Genomic DNA, 27,303 nt, shown 5'->3' on the forward strand with positions numbered 1-27,303 from the left:
ATATTAAATTTGTTAGCATTTATAAATAAAACATAAGTATTGATTTAACATTAAATTATCAAATAGTAATAAGTTTAACAACAAATAATTATAATGTGTATATATTTACATTTTGGTAAATGGTAAATCACAAAACTTGAATTAATTCACATATAATATATATATGTATATTATTGGTTCATAATCACACGCAGTAATAATTATGTGAAAAGTATGTTCCATTGTATTGCATTGTATTTGTATTGTAAAAATACCTAATCAAGATCAAATATGTACAGACCTATGAAATATTCATACTGAGCAATTTGAACTAAAATCACATTTTAATTACCAGCGTTACCTATCTAAGAAGTTTATCAATATAAAAATTCTTTCTTACAACCATCATAAATTCACAAGTTAATATACCAATAGTCTTTAAATATAAGTATACATATGTATTTAATATTTGTGAAAAGAGTCGACCTGAATGACTCTAAATTACCTAAGGGTGTTCACATCATTATCAATTTTTCGGCTACTTTATAAAAAATATAATATTCACAATTTGAAAAGTTTGAGAATTATGTCAAACATAGTGACTAACGTAATATGTCGTAAAAGAGCTGATAAACATCATACTGAGAAAAAAGTATAGTTTTATATACATTTTTGTCTATAAAATATAAATTAATTAGGATGATAAATAATATTAAATTTATATAAAATTATAAAATATTTGAGAAAAAAAACCATATTTTGTATTATTACCACTTCTTAAGTATATTACTTTTTTGAATCTTAATAATATAAGAATTAATTTCACATTCCAGATATTTGTAAATAAAAGAACTTTTAACCAATTTACTCTATTAAATTATTTGTCTGACATTCGATTTTTATATATTTAAATTCTTAAAAATGATATTAATTCATTATTATTCAAAATATTTAATAATATTTAAGTGCAGGACATTACAAATGCGGATGTATTGTCTTACAAACGTAGAACATCTACAATTTGAGTTCAGCAGAATTAATTTTGTGCGCTTAGAGATTAGAATTAATTAACCTATTTTTAAATTTAATGTAAAGAACATTATCTGTGGTCTCTTGTTAGTTTCTCATGATATTTAAATATTTAAGCAAGTTATGAGTATGTAAAATAATATTTAAAATAAAAATGTTCATTACTCGTTTAAAAATTAAATTATCCTTAAAAATCAACGAAAGAACACAGATAATATTCTTACATTTAAATGTTATCATAAATCAATTCACTATGATATTAGTTATAACAGCATAAAATTGATTATATCGAACGCAAATTGTCACTGCTGTATGTATATAAGACGGGGAAAACACATTTGGGTGTGGCATACTTTTAATAAGTATTGATAATTATTAGAAACCATTAATTAGATTCTTAAATATTCGAATTAAATGCCTGATACTATGTCTATATAGTATTCATAAGTCTTCATGTATAAAATCTATACATAATATATCTAGTTGTAGTACTACCACCCAAGTTTTGCGTGCATAACATTGGAACTAATTTTGGTGTGGATTATGCTATCTAAATATTAAGTATACCTTTATTGTTGTAGTATTATAATTTAGTACAAAGTCTAACAAAATATGATTTTTAAAAACATTGGGAAACCAACATTATATTTATAATATATTTTTTTTTTTTTTAAGTCGATAAAGCAAATTAAATTTATCACTATAATAATAATTCGTCTACATTTTGTTCACGAAAGTACGAACAAGAACTTCTTTAAAATATAATAGTTTTATCTACGTTCAGTTATTTGAATGTGATAATTTATTATTGTTTTTTAATTCAGTATCACAAAATAATCCTTCAACCTACACCAAGACGACCGAAGTTGGAATAGAGATAATGTTTGGATTGTTAATAAAAATTAATTTTTCAATATTGTACGTAACTTGGTATACGGTTTAAATTGAATGACAAGAATATAAACATAACACATTATTATATCGAACAGACATGTTTATTGTTTATGTAATCACATAAAATAAATTAGCAGTTCGATATCCGTTGGCACGGTAAACGTGCGGTACGAGTATAATATTATAATGAATAAAGAAGAGTATCGGCTTTTGGTCCGTGAACTGTTGGTGGATACGAAAAAATAACATTATAAACGAAAAATATTATTATTGGTTATAGAGTGTTATAGCGTATATCGGAACGATGTATATTATAATTTTAGTTTTTGAGAAATATTTTCGTGTACCAAAGAAGCGATCGTGGCTCGAATGTGCGTGCGTGCGCGTGTGCGTGTATGTATGTATATGTGTTTGTGTTAACGTATAAGTACAGCGAGTTTTCCGGACAGTTTTCTTCACGATGAGAGATCAATGATGCATCCGGTGTCGGATCCATTGATGTACCGATACGGCTGGCCTGCCACACACAAACCGAGTGTGAAATCGCTCCATGCATGCACGCCGCGACTATGGATTCCGACTTCATTCATTCCTCGGCCTGCCCTCTCCTTCCATCCCCCCTCGGGACCCCCTACGTCCCGTCATTCCCCTTGTGCCATACACTCCTCCACAGCTTCCCGTCCTCCACCGTCCTACCACACGACGCAACGGAATTCATTCATGTATACGGACCATGACAAAAGTGATACCGAAACACACGGGTTCGTATATATAACAACTCACGTACACATTCTACGGCACGGCGGCGACACACACACACACACACACACCACACACACATACACACGCCTTGTCCATTGATATTATCCGGGGAAACCACTTAGCCGGCCGTGGGCTTGTTACGGACAAAAGACCGGCGGCGTAGTCGGCAGTTATGAAGAAACGTCGAAAAATCGTTTCCGCTGTACGTTTAGGTTACCGTAAACATGATATGTGATAACGTTGCTGCAACAGCAGTATATAGGGTAATATTTTCAACGCCTACCACATTGAAGACACGATAAAAATGTGGCCTTCCGATTTTTAGTTTTAAATTTAGTTTTTTAGCTCACTATAATTAAAAGTTGCCAATTAACCCGAAATAATAAATATATTTTGAAGAATTATTTACGTTTATCTATGTACTATGTATAATGTATTATCTATATTATAATACACAGACAATATATCAATTTACAACATATAATTGGATACTTTGTCTTAAGGATTATTTGTTATGAATAACAAATCAAATGTTTTTTTGTTATAATACTTATTACTGTATTTGTTGTAAAAGATAACAATTTTTTAACTATTTATAGTAGTTTATTATTTAATTCAAATTATATAAATTTATTTTATAAAATTATAACTAAATTAAAAATCTCAGAGTAGTCACATCTCCATCTAAATTATATAAACCTTTAAATTCCATTAAGAAAACAAATATTGGTTTCAAACGGTATTAATTATGAATTCTTATAGCTGGTACTGCGTACCGATCTTAAATTTTGAATATCGTTTGCATCATTTAAAAATTAAAATATATAACATTAAATTATGTTTATATATAATTTTATAATAACCAATCGTATCGTTTCAATATTTTATAAAAAAATATAAAAATTACTGAGAAATTAGATAGATATAATAATATCAGAAATATTTAAAGTAAAAATAAAATATTAAATACTTATACGTTTTTTTCTTTATAAAAATAAATTTTCAATTCTATGCAAAGTGAAGGAACTATTGGTTTCATAATTTAAGAGCACAGAATGTTTCATATAGAACTTTAATAAATTTTAAATTGAACGTGGTTTAATTTTAAATCAATAATTTTTAATGTAATTGTTAAAAAAGTGATAATAGAATTTCAGTTAAAAGTTTAAAAAATATATAAGCAATCGAACGTTTTTATGAAATCTATTATATATTTTATATTTTAATACTATCAATGGACGAACACTGGTGAATTTGATAATGCACAGTACCTACCCATTAGATTATTATAATAGTTGTAAAGTGCAAACTTTAAAAATCGTGACGAATTTTCTATGAAATATGGATGTTATTTAAAATTGAAAAATTGTTTAATGTCAACATAATGGCATGATGTAAATCAAGTGTTATTTCGTGATATTTTTTAACGTGATACTCAAATATAAAAGCTACCCCCCAATTAAATAACCATCAAGACACATACGCATTTCCGGCACAAATAAATGAGCTACGTATATTACGTACCTATGTATATTACACGGCGAAACAATGAATCATTATTTTTTTTTTCTGGAAACATATGTTTTTTTTAAATCAAGTATAATGAGATTTTTACTACATTTTCAAAAGTATTATTATATTATTCTTTAAACATAAAACACAACAATTTTCAGAATATTTATTTGAATTTGTTTATGTTTAAATAACATTATGTATTTATACCTAGGTATACCTGCTATTGTTTTTTATAAATTTATTATTTTATAAATGTACCGTTAAAAAATATTTTAAATATTTAAAACAAATCATTTCTCCTAAAAAAAAAAAAAATATATTTTATAAACATATATGAAAAAATGAAGTGTTCAATCATCTATAAACATTTTTTTTTTGTTTGTTTTAATATTCAATTTTATTAATTTAAAATATTAAATTTTGTTTATTAAACTTCACTAATACATTTTTTATAATATAAATATTAAAAAGTCAGTATGACGCCTATATACTTATAATATCTCAAAAGCATAACTATAAGTATTATTTATTATTAATAGTTTTATTAATAAGTCTAAATAATTTATATATTCCAATGTGTAATAGAAGATGCATTATAAAATGATAATTTAAATAATAGTAGAATAATTTAAAAGTTTCTAAACAAATAATTTTTGAAAAATAACAAAACAATACGAAGACACTTTAGAAGTATATATTATATGACTATACAGGTAATATGTTCAAATATGTTGTCAAAATTTTAATTTCTAATGATCTTCAAAAAGTAGGTGGCTTTACGCTATACTTTTTTTTACATTTTAGTAAAATAAATTTATAAGGAATCTTGTATGTTATTTTTAATTTCTAAGGTATCAAAATTAAAATTGTTAGGTATTTTTAACTACAAAATGGTGTGTACGTTTTCATAATTTTATTACATTTTATCAAAATTTAAACTTTATTTGCTTTTAAAAAAATTGTGACGTATTTTTTAATATTTTTGGATTGCTTTAAAAACAACTGTATTACACTTTTAAGTTTATTCAAAACAAAAAGTTAATGATCCATAATTTTAATAAACGTATTCAATCTTAGATAATTATAACTTTTTTTCGTTTCTTGTAAATATTATTAAAAACATTTATTGAAAATGTCAAGTCTATGATAAAGTTATTTATTTTTAAGTTACAAAAAAAACGAAAGCTATGTTATTGAGAACTGGTTTTGCGTAAATATTTCCATTTTTCACCCCGATTATTTTGTTAAATTCTAAGAAATATTTTGTCACCCTCGTTCCAAGTACAAACTATTTAGATTCATTTTTTACCAGAATAGGAAAGTGAAGAACTCATTTTATCTACTATTAAAAACTGTTTTCAAAGACAAAAACATTTTTAATTTTCAAAACCCACATCATTGTATAATCAATACATTCATTACTCTGCAATTCAGAATCTAAAATTACATAACTATTTTTATTACAAATATTTTATTTTTCAATTGAATATTGATGCCATTATAATACTTTGTACTAATACTTTAAAATATTTCTTATTTTGATAATGTTAGAAACACAAATGCAATAAGAAAATTAAAAAAAAGTTTCGTAATTGTAATATAGTAATGGGTGTATTCAAATAAAATGCAAGTCTTAAAAATATAAGCGTTATCACGAGTATCTAGGTAAAGAAAGTAATTAATTTCAATATAAAATAAAAAATATCAAGTATTATAAAATGTTATAAATAATATGAAGTTGATGTAAAACGAAATATAACCATTTAATTATTTAATAACTGTCTCAAATTTATATCAATATTTATAAATAAATAAATTGATAAAAAAAAACACAGAAAAAATAAACTTAAAATAAAACACATTAACGGGTAGATCTATAGTTCAAAAATAATTTTGGCTAGTATGAATCTTGTATACAATATTTTTTAACGTAGGTACCTAAATATCCGTCCTTATCTATCCTCCAAAAAAGTACTTTTAAACAAAACAATTTTGAACAACTACCTCTTTAAGTAATTTTTCTACACCCGATGGATGAACCAAATAATATGTTTCATCGATTTTTAATAACTGATCTCTATAGATTATAGTAAAAGAACTGAAAGAAACATATAAAATACCAGGGCCGTTCTAAAAATAAAGAGTCTATAGTAACCTTAGGCATCGGAAGCACTACACACTTTCAAGTCAAGAATATATTTGGATTTGGTTAAGATGTAAATGTCTATAGTAAATTATTACTATTATTAGTAAGAAATTATATCAAATTGTTATTATTTTTAAGATGTCAAAAATAGTAAGCGTTGTTGCAGTGGCAATAGGGAATAATAATAAAAAGGAAATAAAAGCGAATGTAATATACTACAGTGTAAAGGTACGTCATTTAGATGTAAGCAAGAGGCACAATCACAACCACGTTGATTAAATGACTACCTATATGTAGTACGTATAAATGTATAATGTGTGTGAGTACCGTGTGTCATTAATTACTATCTTAAGCTATCTATATATCTGAATTGTGTTGGCATTTAATTATAATTTATATTATCGTGAAATAGCTCATATTCGGTATAAATTGTATGTATATTATCACTGAATGTCAAAAGCCGTAAAAAATGTCTTTTACAACGTGCGAAATGAAACGAAGACGAACCATATATTGTGTATCACAAGAAACGGGTTTATATACCTATGCATTATAATTTATTGATACTAACTGCGATAACCTTTTACACATAGTTACTAAATGTAAAATAATATTTTGATCTAAATTATTTACCTCTTAAAACATTAACTTAAATAAATATGTACACTATTAGACATTTTAATATTATAGTGTAGATATTAGATAGATGCATTATCGATCGATACAACAATAATTATCATTGCTTTATATTCGTTGTGACTTATACAATACATAATATAGGTATATATATATAAGACTGAAACGTAGAACAATTAAATTAAATGTACGTGAAGAATTTATTATTACGTTAGAAATTTAAAATATTATATTAAAGTAAGTAATAATGTAATTTGAACGAAATTAATGATTTATATATTCACATATCGAGTTAATTTAAAATAATTTGTTAATAAAAGATAAAAGAATACCTCTAGAATTTAGATTAATTTCGATAAAATTGAAAATAATTTAACACTAATCGTATTTCAATACTTTACTAGTTAAGAATCATGTCAATAATGTCAATATCGACGTACTATACATATGAATGTAACTGAATAAAGAACGTAGACAAAGTTTTATTTTTTACGCGAAAAAAGAGCTACTTTGGTATTTTGGATACCTATTATGTTTATAATAAAATTTAGACTTTATAAGATAGTTTAGACATGATACACTATACATCGCCCGCTATGTCAAAACAACTACAATGAGGGTTGTAAAATAATATTAACTACCTTCTGCGCCAAAAATAAAAAGATACGGTTTTTCCCATTGCCAATTCGCATTAAATTTACCTACGTTATACATTTTTATTTTTAACATTCTATTGCTTATGATATATGTACGATATAACGTATATGTACGTATAACTAAAACCTTAAACCACCAATAACTAGGAATCTTTTAATGTCACATCAATGAACAATTTATTTTATAATTCACATCCTAATATTTTATATTTTTAAAAATTTTAATTAAATTAGATCAAATAGATGTTTATATTAAAATAAATATTAGCTGTATTAACAGTATTCCCAACCATCGAAAAATTCACAAATTAAAATATAATAAAAAAACTTTAAATATAATACATTATTATAAAAACAAAAATTAACGTGTTATAAATATGCAAAAATAATTTCATTTAACTGTAATAAAGATTAGATTGTTTTAAAAAACATAAAAGTGTGATTGTTGATAATTATTATTTTGAAAAAAATGTGTAGGTACTATTCACTGTTATAAAAGTCTATAATTTGAAAAAAAAATTGTATTATTGACAGTCAATTGAGAACAGTTTTATCTATTATAACAATATTTATATATTTAACATATTTAATTGATTATTATCATGTAAAATCACTGTACAACACGGATAAATTTGGCACAAATTTGGGCAGTTAGAAAAAATATTAACCTTTTTTATTTTGGCGCAGATGGGTTGTACCCAAGATGAATTATTTTTTTAAAAAGCAAATGGATAATTCCACCCACTCGTATACTTATTGTTGTGTAATAATTTAAAGTAATAATTAATTTTCTAACGATTTTTATTTTTAAAATTTAAAAATTTAAGGCTCAATACGAAATCTTAATTACTTTATATTAATTTATAACTATAATCATCTCAAAATGCAAGTAAATTAGTGATCCCGAATAATTAGAAAGTCTGAAACAGAAATAATTATTATTCGAACTACACATGCAATTATTTCTCAATTTATTACAGATATAAGTATGATAAAAGTTGGATTTCGGGGTATCAATGATTTATATTAGTACAATGTACAATTAACTGAAATAGAAGAGAAAAAAAAATTAAATTAACATGCAAGAATAATTAATAAAATGTATTAATAGCTATAGATATGCATAATACATATATGTGCATATATAGCGTATACTGATGAAATCATGTATAATTTAACATAATATATTATAATAAGGCAAAAATCATGTTAAAATTTTAATCAAAAGTAAATTAAATCACATGATTTGAATAGATCTAGTGACCAGTACTAATAGTTATAAATATAATTATACAGAATATTTTTATATATTTAAATATATAATCATTCTAAATAAATAAATTCCAAATATTTTTTTTTATGTTATAATTTATCCAAAATTACAATGGAAGAATTATTTAATAAGTATATAAAATAAAACAGATTTTCATTATTATACATAATATTTTGTTTTAAATAATTAAATCAATTAGCCTAATATAAAACTAAATTCTGTGTCTACTTTATATCTAATAAAAATAATAACATTTAATATTGTACAATAATGTTGACGCTAAAATAAAACGTCTAGTTTATTTATGTATAAATTAATTTTCTTCAATTAATTAAAAAAATTAAAATTTTTATTTTTTATTGTTAAGCTAAAAATGTATAATTTAATTCACTTTTTAAATCTAATTATTTTAATAATTATTATTGTAAACCAGAACCGGCTAAACCTCTCATAAAAAAAAAAATGAAAAAAAATGTATTAGTTATAACTTATAACTTATACGTTTGTAAGTATGTAAGTACTAGGTAATTAAATGTAAATACTACCTTACCAGTATGATATCTAAGAGTTTATAACACTTTTGTGTATTATAATTGTTTTTATCTTAATTTTATTTATAATATTATATTATTACAATATTGATACGGAAGAAATGTAAATCAGTAATTTATTTATTATTTAAATATTGTTTTAAGTTATAATTATTGACGTATACATTTATACGAATGTATTATACATTTTTGTGGATATCTCATAACTGTTCCACTGTAACTATCCATACTTGCATAATTTATTAGTTTATAGTTTCGATTACAACAAATTGAACAGGACATATATATTTGTACCGATGGGCGATGTATCACACACAGATACACTGTGACTTAGCGGGGTGCCGTTAAAAACAATGATTGTACGTTATCATTTAAATCGTCTATATAAAATCTCTATTTTAATTAATTAATATATTAGACACTGACCTTTGTAATAATTTCGGCTATTCCTCGGTACTCCAATTGTATCACGTTATATCGGTGCAGTTTATTCGTTTATCCGTCGCCGGACCGTCCGATATACATAATAAAATATTGTTTTGAAAATTGCGGAAAGTGCGCGCGAAAAAAAAATTGTATTATCTGTTTTGTCCGACCGAAACGACGGTAACAGCAACGAGTACAATTTTCTGCTTAGCAGCGTAAGGAAATAATATGAATGAAAAATGTAAAGAAAAAAAATTACAAGATTAACATTATGTTATTATGATAGTGAAGTTAATAATAAATGCGGGTTTTTTTCGTCAACGTGTGACAAGTGTCACGTTTTACCATGTCTCATTAGCACGTGCAACCTGATACACCCGGTGGCGAACGCGAAACTGTTGCATACATTGAAGATTGGATCCCACCCGATCGCCGGGCTCGTTCTTCTTTTACGGTGTTCTCCTCCTTCCATTCAATAACCAGCGGCGGCGGCGACGGCGACGGCAGTGTCTGTGTGTGAGTATCAATATTATATTATTATAATAATAGTAGTAGTAGTAGTAGTAGTGTAGTAGTAGTAGTAATAGTAGTAGTAGTAGTACGTAGTAGTAGTAGTAGTAGTAGTAGTAGTAGTAGTTATAGTAATAGTGTAGTACCTTGTACACCTACCTGTGTAGTGAGTAAATTACTGTCGCATTACCTGTATGATTTTTCCTGCCACTAAGTTATTTTTTTTTTTATTATTATTTATTTCCACCTCCCCAGCTATCCGTATAAATCTTTTATCGTCTATCCATCTCGTTTTGTCCTCCACGTATGTACCGCATTGTTTAACCCCGTTGTCGTTGTCGTTGTCATCGTCGTACTCCATCGCCTACGCGGCCCCGACACATGTAACCTCCACTGCTGGCAAGCCGTCTCAGTGATTGAAAACGTTGAGGTTATAAGCATATGTTAATGTGTATGCTTGTGTGTAAATAGAGAGGAGGGGAGATGAAAAACAAACAAACAAAAAAATATAATGTTCTCGCGACGATAATAACGATCGGTATTAATTGCAATTTTAATTAATTTTTAAATATTTTTTACAAATTACTCAATGCACTTCAAAGAATTGATACGTCTTGTATGTAAGATATAATGTATGTTCTGATTGTGTTAGGTACCCATATAATGTGTAAACATACCTATCAAGCAATTATTTGTAATCTTGAATAATACTGATTATAATTGATTGTCACTTTAAATATCAACTTAATTTTTATATGAGCAAAACAATTGAACTTAATGTATTAAGTCAAATCAATGAAATCTAGAAATATTGTAATTTATATATTTTAATTATAATTGGTATGCTTTACTTTGCGAAATAATTCTTATATTTCATTATATTCTGTACGATTATTTTAAAATAAAAGTCCACACTAAAAATTGTACACCATGTACTTATTAATTGTCATCTATCACTTCATAATAGGTATTTTTGGTATTATACGATTTTTTTGTTTTTTTTTTATATTTTAAGGAACTTCAACGCTGGTGATAAAAGTAGAGGTGTTGTATAAATATTTAACATAATTATACTAACATCTCAAAATGAAATAACCATAGTAAGTTTGTCTCTTAATATTTTATACTTAATATCCACAGACGGATAAAATTGTTAATTTTATATCGTGATTAAGTCTTAAGTGTATATAATATATTTATAAATTAGCTATGTAATACGTATATATAATGATACTATCGGGGTATATTTTTAATATCTTACGAAACATAAAATTCAAACTTACCAAGTTGTAAGGTGCGTAATTTCATTTAATACCACTTAATATATTAAATGTCTATTATTATAATATACCTACTCTAAAATCTAGAGTCTATAAATTAACCTCAGTTATACTGTTGAAAAAAAAAATAAGTTACGTTTATGTGAAAGATTACAGCTTGATTATAAATCATAATAGTTGTGTAACTAATAAGTATAATAACTGTTATACCTGGCCTGTATATATTTTACATCGATGAAGAGTGAAGACCAATAATATCGATAAGGTAATTTATACTTCATCTATGACCTACATATTATAATACAGTTGATTATCGATCGGTACCTATAAATTCATAATACATCAATGCACCAAATAATTTTTTTTATCACACGATGTGTAATATGAATGAGTAGGCTAATTCGTCGAAAACAAATGAGCATAATATATTCTATATCTATATTATAGATCAATATCGATTTAAAATTTAAATTTAAAAAACAAATCTTATTGAATATAATATGAATGTAAATTATATTTATATAATATATGTATGTATAATACATTATAATATAACGAAGAAATATAAAATCGTATATATATAAATATATATATATAGATATATGTGTGTGTGTATTATATTATAGTTAGGTACTGGTTAATTAATGTTATTAATTAAAAAATATCTGTTGGTATATCAGTTATCAAATTAACGATATCAATTTTAACGGTTTGATTCATTTTGCACTTTTTCTTCTGCTTCGTTATTATGTTTGTTATTTCGTAATGAATTTAAGCAAGTTTTATTGATGTATTTTTTGTAATGCTTGCAGGTTACTAAAATTTGCAATACGCTCACAAGTGTCCAAACTTGAATGCCCTACCGTAGAGTGTCGATGTTTATTGTTTAGTTCGGGGGGAGCGGGGTATAGGAGGGAGTTTTGATTGTTATCAATATCTGTCCTGCACGTCAGACCATTTAGAGCGACCGAATATCAGATAGGTCACTCTGTAGGAGAAGGGCGAGGGAGACAATGGGCGACCGCCGTCGTCGGGGGAGATCACGCGAGAAGATCGTCCGATCAATCAAACCCACGCGACTTGGACATACACTCACTCGCGGGGTCTCACGACTGGATTCTATGTTTCTGTGTGTGGAAAATGAATACTTGTTGTATAAAGCATGTTGGCATGTATATAGCGACAACTTTCACTGGGAATAGGATGGATATTTTTCTGGGGACAGACCGGAAATGATTGTGGACGGACGGACAGACCAAGGAGATGCGATTATGTTGTTGAGATCAGTGAACGTGGTCCTCACGAAAACCTATAGCCGCTGACGGCCTTGTGGCTTGTACCTAATAAATTTATAGTGTTTCAATTGAAAATATGTATAATATAGTATAAATAGTTATAACCTATATCATATTATAATCTAACTATATTATTTTATTTTTTTTATTTTTAGATTGCTTTAAGAACAATTCGTAAATAATTTTATTTTAAATTCTTAAGCTTAACATAAAAAATAAAAATAATCTACATATAATTTATTTACAAAAATTCACAAATATTCACGATTTTAAACTTAAAATACTCATACAAATGTTATGCTAATGTAGTATCAATATTTTTAAACAATGTTTAAAATTAAATTATAAGGATCATTGGATTAAATTGCAAGCTATTTAAACGAGCATTTACGTTTTTATCTAAACGCATAATAAAAAGAAAATTAAAATACTTATAAATAGCTTAAAACTAGTTTAAATATTTTCAATATTTAATTGTGTATAGGAAATGAGAATTCAAGTAATAGTAGAATGTTTCAATTTTCTACGTTTAATATTTTTTGAATAATAACAAAATAAAAAAAAAATCATAGATGTTATACTTTTAAAAAGTAAATAAATTTAAATGTGTATATAAATAGCTTTAAAAATATGTTATCGTGTCTTAAAACGCATCTAAAAACATTTGTGAAAAATTTCAAGTGTATAATGGTAATTTATTTTTGAATTAAAAAAATAATAATAATAAAATAGGTCTTGTTTAAAATTAGTTTAGCGTAAACATTCCCATTTTTTCCCCGATTATTTTGTTATATATTGATAAATTAATAATTTTGGCTATAAATAATATGAATATTACTATATCAGCTCCTATATTTATTATAACTATAATTTAAAAACATTTTTTTCGAAATCTTTTATGTATAATAAATTACTATTAAATATTATATTAATGGTAAGAAATCTAATTAAATTCATTACGACATCGTTACTGTTTAGTATAAGAGAAATATACTTATTAATAATTAAATAAGCATGCCATTATATTATAATGATTATAATTAATTGGAATATTTAGATTTAAACTAAAAATTATTTAAATATGTTCTGAGTTAGTTAAAAAGTTTTAACCTCCAAGAAATCATATAATTTCCTATATTTAACATATTATGTATAAACATCAAAAACACTATAACTGCTAATTAAACAAACTAGTCTAGAACAATAAATAATGCAAATAATTTAAATTGATGTAATTTTGATTTTGATCTTTTATGTGTTTTTTATTTTTAATAGGTATTATTATTTCAATGTGATGCATTTATTATTACAGTCAATATGAGTTAATCAATACTCAAAAATATATATTTTTTATCTGAAATTATCTAATTAAATCTCAACATGTTAATATGTTTATCAAATAATTTCAGGTACCTAATATAAATTATATTAATTGCTAATAAAAATTTAAAAATATGCAATTTTTGTTTTTCGAATAGCTTTTATTTAACTTAATTAGTTTTTTTTATGGATCAGTTCACCGATTAGTGTAAACTGAAATTATCTATAAGTTGGTGAGAATATTGTTTAATATGGAAAACAAAGTAACACTAGTAACACGTAAAAAGTACTTGAAAAATTATTTTTTGAGTTATCATCATGAAGTAAAAATAGCTGCAATCAGCTTCGTTACTTACTTGTTTACCTACAACATATCTGAGAATCGATCCAAATTTGAAATATTTTCAAACAAACCTTTTGATATAATTATAACAGTGAATATTCTCATAGCCGAGATTAAAAATGTATAGTTACAAAAGCCATTCAAAAATTAAAACAACATAATGAATCCAATAGCAGTATTAGTCAATATTATTTAATATCTTAGATTTCTATCATTATACATTGTTTAACGATAATAATGAACATAAATATTATCGCTTATTCGAATATGGCTCCCGGCTTAAATGATTTATTCTGCGTGAATAAATTAGTTATATAATAATATGTACTCAAAGAAATACACTACTTAATAATAATTAATAACAATTAAATAATACGAACCTGCAATTGATTAACAATCGAATCATTATAAAATTATAAACAATATGATATAATCAAGTAATTTTATAATATGATATCATTATTGTTAATATTATAATTTGTTCATAGAAGTGGCAGCTAGTAAGTACGTGCACTCTAAATATTTATGTAAATCGGAGTTGTGCAACAGATTGAAAAATGAAAATTCTAGTACTAAAAAACTCGCATCTTGTGGCTTATTCTGTTACAGTTTCGTAGTCTTCATTTAAAAACAAGTCAAAAAGTTTATTTTCAAACAACGATGGAGAACGTAGTAATTTTATAACGTCCATTGTATTTCCCGTTTTTAAGTCGAATCAATAGTTTTTAATGAGACTTGCAGTCGTACAATTTTTAAATTATATTTTTAATTAAAAATTACTAATGTCAAAAAAGTGACAGAAATGTTAGCGTAATAATAATTATCATGGACTTATTACATATTATACAAACTATATTTTATTGTGTCTTAAATTAAAATGAAACTGAAGAAAATTAAAAACTTATCTTGCTGACATAACAAAAAAAAAAAAATTAATATTAAAGATTATTTTAGATTATGATTTCTGAGTGATGATGTGTATAGGTTGAAAATCGGGTCTAGTAGTAATAAGTAAAAGAATCACATTACTTTTAAAAATGATTGGGAACAACTGAAAAAATAAAAACAACGGAATATTTACGAAAAATCAGTGGTTTTTGAAAAGATTGATTTTGTTTTTTGTCTAATTAAAAAATAAATAACTGTAGATACTTGAATATTTCCCTAAATATTTATATAGATATTTATAAGTATGATCTTAAAAATATTGATTTGTCTATGTGAAAGATTTTTGCATAAAACATTAAAAATTTGACTAAAATCATTGCCAATGATCAAACCATAGCAATTATTATAATACTTTTACACATCAGTGGAGCCGCTAAAAATGAGTGACCAGACATGAAACCGAAACAACGCCATCGCTGATGACCGATGTCAGTATAATAACATGTGGTTTGGCGTGATGGAACGTTTTTAATTTCACATGCTAGTCGTGGGATGAAAACAGTAATGTATTGCAAAAACTACTAGACAATCTCAAATTATTTTGAGTGTTTAAATACAATCATAAATTTAACAGGTATTCTAGTCCACAGTAATTTGTATTGTACGAAAAGACAATGAAATTAAGCACTAATAGTCGTACAAATTATGTACGTACTTGTTGCATCTTTCTAAAATTAGTGACAATAATGTCAAACTATCACGTGTTCTGAATTGTTTATAGTATAATATGTATGTCTCTAACTCATTAAAATGTTAGCACAGTGATAAATTGATGAATCTTACCAATTTACACTTCATAATACAGTTTTTAGATAATTGTTATTAGTTTATTACCCGTTAAAATAAACTTATAATTCTTATTCAATTGTGTTTTAAAACTATCTTTTATGATATACAGTAACTTTATAACTTTAAATAAGATTTAAAATTTTCTAAAGAAAAAAATTATTTTTAATATTATAAATTTAATTATTAATAGTTTAATACTATCTTAATAGTTAATACTTACTTGTATTAATGTATTCAGTGAAAAATATTTAAAATTATGCTTACATAATATTACCTGTATCCATAAAACTATAGAGACTACCTAATCGATTTTAATTTTTCTTATACTAAATTAAAAACAAGAGCTAGGTATGAATTAAATTATTTTTAATAAAAGTGTAAGTGATTGAAATTTAACTCTTCACAATTAATATATGTACACGTCCAAAATTTAACTTAGAATAAAAATCATAAATTTGGTTATTTTTTTTCAAAAAAATCTGGCCATCAAACTTGAATATAATTTACATTGGATTCATGGGAAAAATCATCTTTGATTATTCTATAAGAAAATAGCCATACCAATAAAAATATTTTTCAAAATAAATCAGTAGTTAAAAAAATAGGAAGTAGATAACCACTTTAATAAACACTGGGTGTCAGGTGAATGTCTTCATTGGGTAACTCACTGATTACAGTGCATTAGCGTGTATTACATTTAAATCAAATGATAAATAACTATACATACGAAAAATGATTCTGAGCGAAGATGGTCTGTCATCATATATTAGTAAGTATATTTTATGATATATTTAATATTTATATTTTTATTACAGTAATTTATTTAACTAGTCGTGATACCTACAGTAAATTGAATTATTTTTTACTAAATTTTAATGATTTTCTTAATATTTAATTATTTTAATAGTTTAAATTCCTGTCATCTATTATTGTTATTTATGCGTCAGTATCGAGTAATTGTGTAACGGCAAATAGGTGCATGGTATAAATAAACAATAGCATAACATTAATTTGAATGTTTTAAAAATGTCATTGTGTGTAATATAAAATATATAAATATATACCTAAGTAAAAGTTTCAAATTCTTACGAAAAATATTTTTTAATCACAGCAAAATAACCAAAAATCGTTAAATATTGGTGTAAATATAAAATTCACTACAGTTTTTTTTATATAAACTAAAATAAAAAAAAATCGATAATGAAATTTAAATAATATTATATAATATCTAAACGTAGAGTATACAATTATTATTGCTTCAAAACTTCAAATTATATTTTAAAATATGGTCCATGGATAATGGATTTCATGTGTATGTTTGACAATTTTAATAATTTAATCATAAAAATGGATTGAATGTGCTTTAAAAATTACCTTGGACTTAAATGCTTATTATACATGGGGACCAGTGACGTGTCCTAGGGGTATAATAGGGGACTATTACCTGGATGGTACTTTTTATATGATCATATATTTTACATTCATGATTTAATTTTTTTCAACAAACGTTGTAATTTTGTTGGAAAACTTTATTTTTTATTAATATCGTGATTATACACTGATCATGTAACAACGAACTGAAAAGCACTATGTCCCGAGGGATATGATATTCCTTAATAAAAAAAATGTGTTTATTTTACTTAGTTTAATTATATTTTAGTTTTATAACATACAAAAAATAATTTTCACTGTTAAAAATTGATATTTATATGGTCTGTAAGGGGAGTATGGATATTTTGAATACATCTTTAATAATTAAGTACCTGTATATAAATTATATTTGTCATTTAATTAGTGTTGTTATAATACTTAAAATAAAAATAATATAGCTTAAAATAGAAAACAAAATGTTAAACTATAAATTCGTAAAAAGGTGGTAATTTATTTTAATTTTACTTTTTTAAACGTATAACCTTCTCAAAATAAATAAGCAATACTATAATAAATAGAAAAATGAATTGCAGTATTCTATGTATTTCATAGGCTTATTATTAGGTACTTGTATTAAGTTTTTGTTATAACTTAAGATTATTCTATTATTATATAAATTATAAAAAGAATACCTATAAAAGGTAATACAAAACCTTATAAGACACTGAAATTTTATCTTCTTTTATGTACATACATTTGTTTTTATTTAGGTATCAGTTAACTATACTTGAATATACAAATTTAAATTGTGAAAAACAGATTATTAAATCTCTGCAATTTATTTAAGTATAAAATACATAAGTAGAACATTATTAGAAATAATTTAAAAGATTCTAGTTACCTACAATAAAATTAAAAACTAAAAAAAAAAAATTAACTTACAAAAGTTAATAACATTATTTTTATTTTCTTAGATTCTCATCGGATTTATTTAATGTTTTCTGTATCAGAAAGGAATTTTTGGGAAAATAAAAGTTTTTATAAATATAATCTAATATTAATAAAAAATAAAACACCGTGTAAAATATTTTTACTTATTTGTTTTCAAAAAAATATAATAATATGGTAATATTTTACGTCCACGTGCTATATTATATAATACTTAAAACATTGATATTTTCAACACTTTTCTGGAAGAAATATCTAAGAACATCTCTTAGTCTAATCATCTCATCATTGTTTACCATTAATTATTTTTTTTTTGTGTGTATTAAAATACTTGTATAATTGAATATGATTTTTTTGAATAAAAATAACTTTTTCTACCTATATTCAATATTGAGGGTTTTATATTTCATAAACATTATTAGTTTAGTGATTGTTTATTTTTATTAGTACCCAACATATAATTTATTTTTTTCTATTATAAAAACTATTTATATTTGTATTTTTTTTCAAAATTTGTATTTATAACATCTAATATTATCTACAGAATAAGTATAATTTATGAAGTAAACACGTATCGTACCTAGTTAATTTTTATGGTACGCTCATGCTTGTATGAGGATTTATTGTCTATGGTTATATATCGTATTATGTTCGAGCAAGACTTTTCATAATAATATGAAATTTTGTCGTTATAAATTATTGGATCATATTATATTATAAGAAAGACAATAGAGTAAATCCCGTAAGCCGAGCTTATTTTCTATAGAAAATCTTATAAAGAAGGGAGGGGTTATATTTGTTTTTATCCATAAAACATTCATACCTTTTTCAATAATTCCATCACCGTTATTTTACTGTTTTTCAATGCTTTAGGGTGAAATATTTGTTTTTTAATTTTTAATTATAAACACAATTAAATAGTGAAAATGGATGATACACATTATATACTTATATTAGATACCTATTATTAGTTAAATAATCATTAATACTATTTAGATAGATACTTTAAATCTTATAATAGGTCATTTATTTAAAAAAACCGTAAAATATTTATAATTTATGTATTTATGAATTTAATAAATATATTATTATAACGACTCAGTAAATTTAAAAATCCAGAAAATCAAAATATACTCTTAACAGGGACAGAATAACAGATTAGTAACTTCCGTATCTTGGATGATATAATAGGTACATAATGTAATGATAGTATAACAGCTCAGTTTTAGATTTTGATAAAATTATCATAATATAAATCTTTAAATGAGTGAAAACATATAATGGATATAATTTTTTTTATCACCAATAATAAATTAAGTATAGAAGCACAATACAATAATATATTGAAATTTTTTTCCGAGAATTTTTTTTACCCATTTATGTATAAAAATTAAATTTAATATCCGAATAAAATGTATTTTGATACAAGATACAAGATATTTTAATAGAATTTATACAAAATAAATGATTTAGACATTATCGGTTATGATAAATATATCAATAACCCACAAAATGTTGATCTACTAACTACTCCGCTCATCTAACTTTAAATACTAGGTAATCTTTCAAATTTCGATTTTTATGTACTGAAATACTCCAAAAAAAAATTTTCCCCATTATTATGATTGAAAAATGGTATGAATTATTATTTGAATTTCTAAAGTTGACCTATAAAACCACCCTTAAAAATTGTAAAAAAATATAAAAATTCAGTTTAAATATTTCTAAATAAAAAAACTTTTGTATTAAACAGTTTTTATATTATTCTGAATATTTCTAGTATGATTAAATGGCTGTTACATAAACGTTGTATCACCCTGTATATATATATTATACAATATTCGGTATACAGTATACAATATACATTATACATAATATACAATAGTAATATTATATCGTGTGCCATTATTACCCGATTGATACGACCATGTGCCCATTACACACCTGCAGCGATGTGTATAATTTTCTCGAATTCAATCCGATTCGTGTTACGCATAATATTATTATACAGCAGACGGAAACGTTTATGTTGTGGACACTGGACGACGACTGTTTTAGCGTGGTTTACATATATGCAATAGTCATCTACATATAACAATCAACTGCGTACCTATACATATATATATATATATAGCGCGCGCACAAGAGAGTACAAAAACAGTGAGCAATAATAATAATATTATGTACACGTATTATTATAATATTATCACGCGCACATGTACGAAACGCAACATTATAATAATATTATAATACGACGTAGGTTCGTCAGTTTCACTCACAAGACACGACGACGGCAATAGATCGACACGGTCAATTTGCCCGGGCAAAAATCGACCTGTAGCGGACGCGCATTTATGAATAAATTTTACTCGTGGTTTTTTATTTTCCCGTTCACCAATTGTTTTCCGTCGCGATATCATCTTTATGATTATTTGTTATTCAATATATATATATTGTTTTTTTTTGTATATGTGTGTGCTACCGTGCACACATATATTACGCATTATCCAGTACATTGCGCGCTTATGTATCCGTTCGCATGTACCAGAGCGCTTGTACACTGTAATCATTTAGGGTAAAAATTAAAACGTCACTATCAGCCCGAAGAAATCGTTTTGTTTGTTTGAACATACACACACACACACACACACACACTCACACATATATTAGTACATACATACATCAGGTTTATGATAATAGGTGTACACTGCCGAGACCATGAATTATTAGGAAGGCGAAACCCGAGCAACCGTGTTATTACCACCAACTATCATGACCCCATGAATTTCCATATTATATTATGACAACGCTCGAATGTGTATGTGATCTGCATACGCAATTATTTTATATATGTTATATTTAAACTCTTTTTATATACTTTAAATATATAATATTATATTCTTACTACTGACAGTTAGGAATATTTGGTTTAATTTGTTTACAATAAAATTGTATACTCCGAACAGTATTGAATTACTTAATGTTAAAACTTAAAATACCTATATTTATTTAATTTATTTTTGTTTTACAAAAATTTAATCTAACGGGTATCATATAAGAATCAATAAACTTATCGATATTTTTGAAATTAGAACACTCTGTATAATATATAATAAATACATAATGAATTAATAGAAATCGACAAGTAAATTAATTAATTTTTCAAACATTTAAACTATCTATACTATAAAACCTTGCTATATTCTTCTTATTTTCCCTCACTATTAAAAAATTAAATTTTATATATTAAATGTATACCTAATATTTGTTAGTAATTGATTATTAATTTATTTTTTATTATAAAATATCATATTGAACAAAATTAGCACTAATATTACATCAAAAATCATCGAAGTGACTTGAAAAATACATTATTAATAAGAGTATGTTTTATTTTTTATGAATAAAAATACATAATAATATTAAGAGTGCAATTTTACATAAATTTAACTGAAATAACAATAGTATTTTTTGTATATTTTAGTGAAGCACTGACTTGAATTTTGATTTTTTTTTCATTTGATTAAGAAGAAAGCAGTTTAATACTCGCGGTATGAGTAAAGTGTATCGTCAAGTCGTTTTAAATTTATGCGATCAGTTTCTTCCGATGGTGGACCTTTTCACGTTTTTGATAGTTTAATCGGTGACCGTTAGAACGACATGTGGGAAAATTAAAACATACATAATATTGAGTCACGGTTGACCGAGGATCAGTACGCGCAGTTTTACACACGTTTTTATTTTTATATGTGCGTAAAAAACAACATTTAAGACGACGACTTGAGGCCAAAAAAAAAAAACCTAGAGAGAAATAAAAAAAGAGAGTAACTATATTATAAACCCGGAGATAAAAACAACCGTCTCAATTCGTACACACACATACACATATAAATATACGTGGATTTTTATACTTAGTTGACGTGAAACAATAGTTAATACCCGTCGGAAATTTGCTCGTGAGCGAACGAGTAATGAAGATCGTGAAGTCGTGAGATACCGTTGTTCGGGGGGCTCCGATAAATTACACACAAACACACACACACACACACATACACACACACGATCCGGTGCACATGAAAAGAAAATATATAGATGTCCGGTCTTATTTGCTATATGGCTAGTACTCTAGTGTGTATATATAGCATATACATATTATATTATTCTTTTTTTTTTTTTTTTTATCGTCTCCTCTTCCATTTCTCCGTCTTGTATAATACGCATATTATTCTCTCGCGCGCACCGTACCTCGTCGGTATTAGATGGGTTTGAATAGTCCGACCTGATTTCTTCACACTACAAATACCACACACCTCCGTCCACCCGTGCCAACCACTCATTACACGACCGTTTAGTGCACCCTCTCGTGCATTCGCTTATATTCGGTTCGCACTACAGCTATTTAATACAACATAGCCGTGTCGGGCTGATTCTCATTCGCGTACGTGAGCAATTCCTCCGACTTACACGGTGGACTGTTACGAAATAAAACGTTTGTGGTCGCAGATTATTATTGCTATTTCATTATTGTCTTCCAATTATTATTCTTCCCCGAATCGGTAACGTGACCGCACCGGTCTTATACTGTACAGGTGGGTACCGGAAACTAACGACAACGATTGCGTTGACCTGCTACGAAAATTGTACAAATTACACCGGTCCTTTCATCGCCCCCGTTTTTAATGCACGTCCCGCTCGTGTATCGATGAAAACCGCCGAGTTCACCTAATGTTACGAACGATTAACAAGACCAGCCCGAAGTGTATAATAATCGTATAATAAGCCGTTTTATTATACGACGTGATACGCTACCATTGCCGCTACCGATTTGGTTTCTCAATAGACTTCTGCAATAGTCGTTTTTGAATCATTATATTAAGGTGTGGAAGTGTGGAAAATAACGCCAACAGAGTTCAAGTGTACAAATCACAAATAATTTAGTTGGATGCGAGTATTTTGCTGTTATAATTTCATTATTTCTATTAAAATCCAATATAAATGTGATATATTGCTTGGCTGTAAAATTTAAATAATAAGATTACCACAAAAAATCATAAAAATTGTTTGAATATGAAAAAAATAAAGTATGGAAATATGGAAATTACATATAAATGGACATTTTATTACAATAATATTATGAAGGTAAAAAAAATACTACTTTTATTTATAATATTTTATAATAGAAGAAGCAAAAATCGAAGAATGAATCGACTGATAAGCGATAAGAAGGAAAGCTGGGCCCAAAACAAAAGATTATGAGAACCAAAAATTTAATTCAACGACACAATGTTTGAATATGGTAAAAATGAAGGTTATTTTATTATTTTTACGATAATATATTTAGTCTATATAAATAGTATATAAGTTTTTAAAATATGATAACATTCAATGGTTTTAATCTTTTCAGTAATAATAAGGTGCACTAGGCTACTTCTCTCAATTGTTGATTAAATACTGTTGTGTATATCGGAAATTTACTTATGGTCAAAAACATATATTAAGTACTCATAAATTATTACCGAACTTATCTAATTTAATTATATTAATCGATTTTAAAATTTATTTTTGATTTTCAACAATGAATATCTGGATTCATTTTATCATCCTATAATATTAATTGTGCACCTTAATTACTTTTAAAATGTTATACAAGATAAATGTATTTGGTTGTAATACAACAATAAATATCCATACAGATATTTTAAATCTTCACTACTTTTATTGTTAACATTTTTTAGGGATAAATAATATTTTTAAATGATTTTAATTTGTTGAGTAATTTATAGACATTTTAAATTTTTGACTTTTTATTTTTTTTCTATACATTTTGTTTAAAATATCTATGGTTGAAGCTTTTAAGTTTTAAACACATTTCATCGTAAGCCATAAATTGTTCTTAAAGCAAATCAAAAATACATAAAATAAACAATTTTTTTTCGGGACATTTTTAAAGTTCAAATTATTACAAAATTAATAACAGCTATATTATATGAAATAATACATAACAATAATTTATGCGAATTATTTTTGGCAAAAATAAGTTTAACTATGATAGTAATATCGTTATAAAATAAAATATCATAAAAAATATAAACCATTTCAGCTCAAAATCGTTTTTCATCGTACGTAATGTTTTATCATTGAATTAAAATTCTACACGTCCGTTATAATCATTAAATTGGCCTACTCGATGACGAGGCACGGCTCTTGGCAGTTGTCACCTATAAATATAATATACCACATCGACTGCCTAGGCTTTTATTCGAGATTCAAATTAACCATTTCATTAGCTTAACATAAATGTTTTAAAATATTTTTTTTTTTTTTTTTAACTCGATTTATAATATATTAATTTAGGAGATAATCAATGCATTCAGATTAACACTGAAAACACATATACAATTATTAAAATTAGGAATAAACTTTTAACAAGTACTCCCACTAATAAATAACCAGTTACATACAACACAATTAATTTCAGATAATAATCTATTAAGAATGTAATTAAAAATGCATTTAGAAAACAAATCACGTTTAAACGTGAACACTGAACATGTCTAGACAAAGTTCTACAGTGTAGAATCTACACATTTACAAAATAATCAGCTCAAATTGTAGAACCAAACGGTATTTGTTTTATGCTATACAAAGTCATATCATGGTTATATTAATAATTATTTAAATATATTTATATTATTAGGTATTGGATTTATCTATTTATTATTCAAAAAATGATAAGTACTTAGATATAAAATATTAACTTAAAAAATACACGTCCATATGAATGAAAATAAATTTATTTATTAAATATAACAAAATAACAGCAATTAATAAAACAAATAATTAAAGTTATGACTATTAAGTATCGAAATATTTATTTTTAAGTTTTTTATAAATATACTATTTCTATAAGAAGTTGTAGGGTGTTTGATGAGAGCTTAGGTATCCTTTTACTTTCTAGTATTAGATTAAAGAAAGTTATGATATTATTATATTTTATTACAGTATTATGACTTTCAATATACCTATTATAACTTCCTCGATTTCAAGAAAAACCCGAATATTTTCCTACTTAACTTCTTATTTATAATTAAATATACTCGTATATTCATAAAAATCAATGTTGTTTTTATAATACAATCACTATTTATTACTCGTATCTGTATAAAAAATGAAAAATAATATCATTTTATACTAGATATACTCTTATAATATAGTGTAATAACTACATAACATGTAATCAATGTATTGCACTTTGTTTATGGTGTATGGTTTTAAATTATTAATTTTATTAAATATTATGTGGTTTTCTAATATAAAATTGAAATGTATTGATAATTAATTTAAGTATACATAATAAATATATATTTATAAACACGAAAACTTAAAAGAACGAAATAAATTGTTTAAATCTCTGTTTTTAAAATTAAAATTTGTTCAGACGATCAATCTTTTTATATCTTTTATAGACTTATAGTGCATTTTTCTTCATTCAAATTTTAAGAAGTAATGAAAGTGAATTTATGTGTACAAAATTTGAATGGTTCACTAAATAAAATGTATTGTTCAATGAATAATACTTAAAAATATGTCTTTTTTCTTTTATAGTAATCATTTTAAGAATGTCTGTTTATTTTTTAAGATGTACCATTTTAAAATGAGTGCTATATTAAAAAAAAAAATAATTACTTAAAAATAATGTATTACTCGATGTATTTTATTTATAAAACGTATTACATAAAAATATAACATTTAGTTAAATTAAATGTTTTGATTAATTTCATAAATGAAAATATGACTAGTTTTTAGAATGTATTTATGGACTTTGGATAAATTTTCACTTTAGAATGGGTACATTTTTGTAATTTAAAATCAATTAAAAATATACCTACTGACCTAAAACCCAAAAAAAAAACCTTGTGCCGTAAATAAGAATTTCCATTAATGTGGTTATATGTGCACTTTAGTTCAAGGTAATGTTAATTATTAATTGGCAATAATATTTTTAAACAATTTCTAATACATATATTAAGTAGATATTCATAAACTGTATATGTAGACTATAGTTTACAAACTATAATATTATAGGCTCAGTTCCTCAGTGTACACACTAGACCTAACTCATAGCGTGCAGGCGTGCGTTACAAAGAACACTAAAACTCTTACGCGTCCATATATTATTCGCATATACATATACGGTTTGTCCGTTAACCTTGTGTTGTGCCCCCCTTATCGCGCAGATATCAGAATAATCAAACATCAGCCAAGAGGGCCGTGTGTGACGTTTGTTGCGGGAGAGTTGTATAGGGTTGAACTTACTACCTCATACAGCGGGTTGTGGGGGCAACAGACAAAACGACTAACCATTAGCACGATTGTCGTCGGGAGCGGGCGAGTTAGGTCACAGGGAATTATAAACAGGAAACTTGTGTGTGTGTGTGTTTGTGTGTGTGTGTGTGTTGGAGGAGCTTATTGATCGTTTCGATCACGCGAGACAGTCATGTTATGTATAAATAAGTACAACACCGTAAATGTATAAATAACCCATGTTTAAAGACTGTGTTCGTATATATGATTACTGGGTGGTAATTATTATATTTTTACACATACCGAAAACACGGTACGCCGACGTATA

The 27,303-nt window shown here is 25.5% G+C and overlaps 1 protein-coding gene across 1 annotated transcript in view; it reads right to left on the bottom strand.

Annotated features, from left to right (window-relative positions):
* Positions 1-10,238, bottom strand: part of LOC132928043 (transcription factor mef2A) — a 58,208-nt gene extending 47,970 nt beyond the window's left edge. Inside the window, exon 1 of the mRNA XM_060992623.1 lies at positions 9,868-10,238. The gene's annotated coding sequence lies outside the window, so the exon portion shown is untranslated. The remainder of the gene's footprint in view (positions 1-9,867) is intronic.
* Positions 10,239-27,303: the final 17,065 nt, after the last annotated feature.

Source organism: Rhopalosiphum padi, chromosome 1 (genome assembly GCF_020882245.1).
Source record: "Rhopalosiphum padi isolate XX-2018 chromosome 1, ASM2088224v1, whole genome shotgun sequence".
NCBI classification, from domain to species: Eukaryota; Metazoa; Arthropoda; class Insecta; order Hemiptera; family Aphididae; genus Rhopalosiphum; species Rhopalosiphum padi.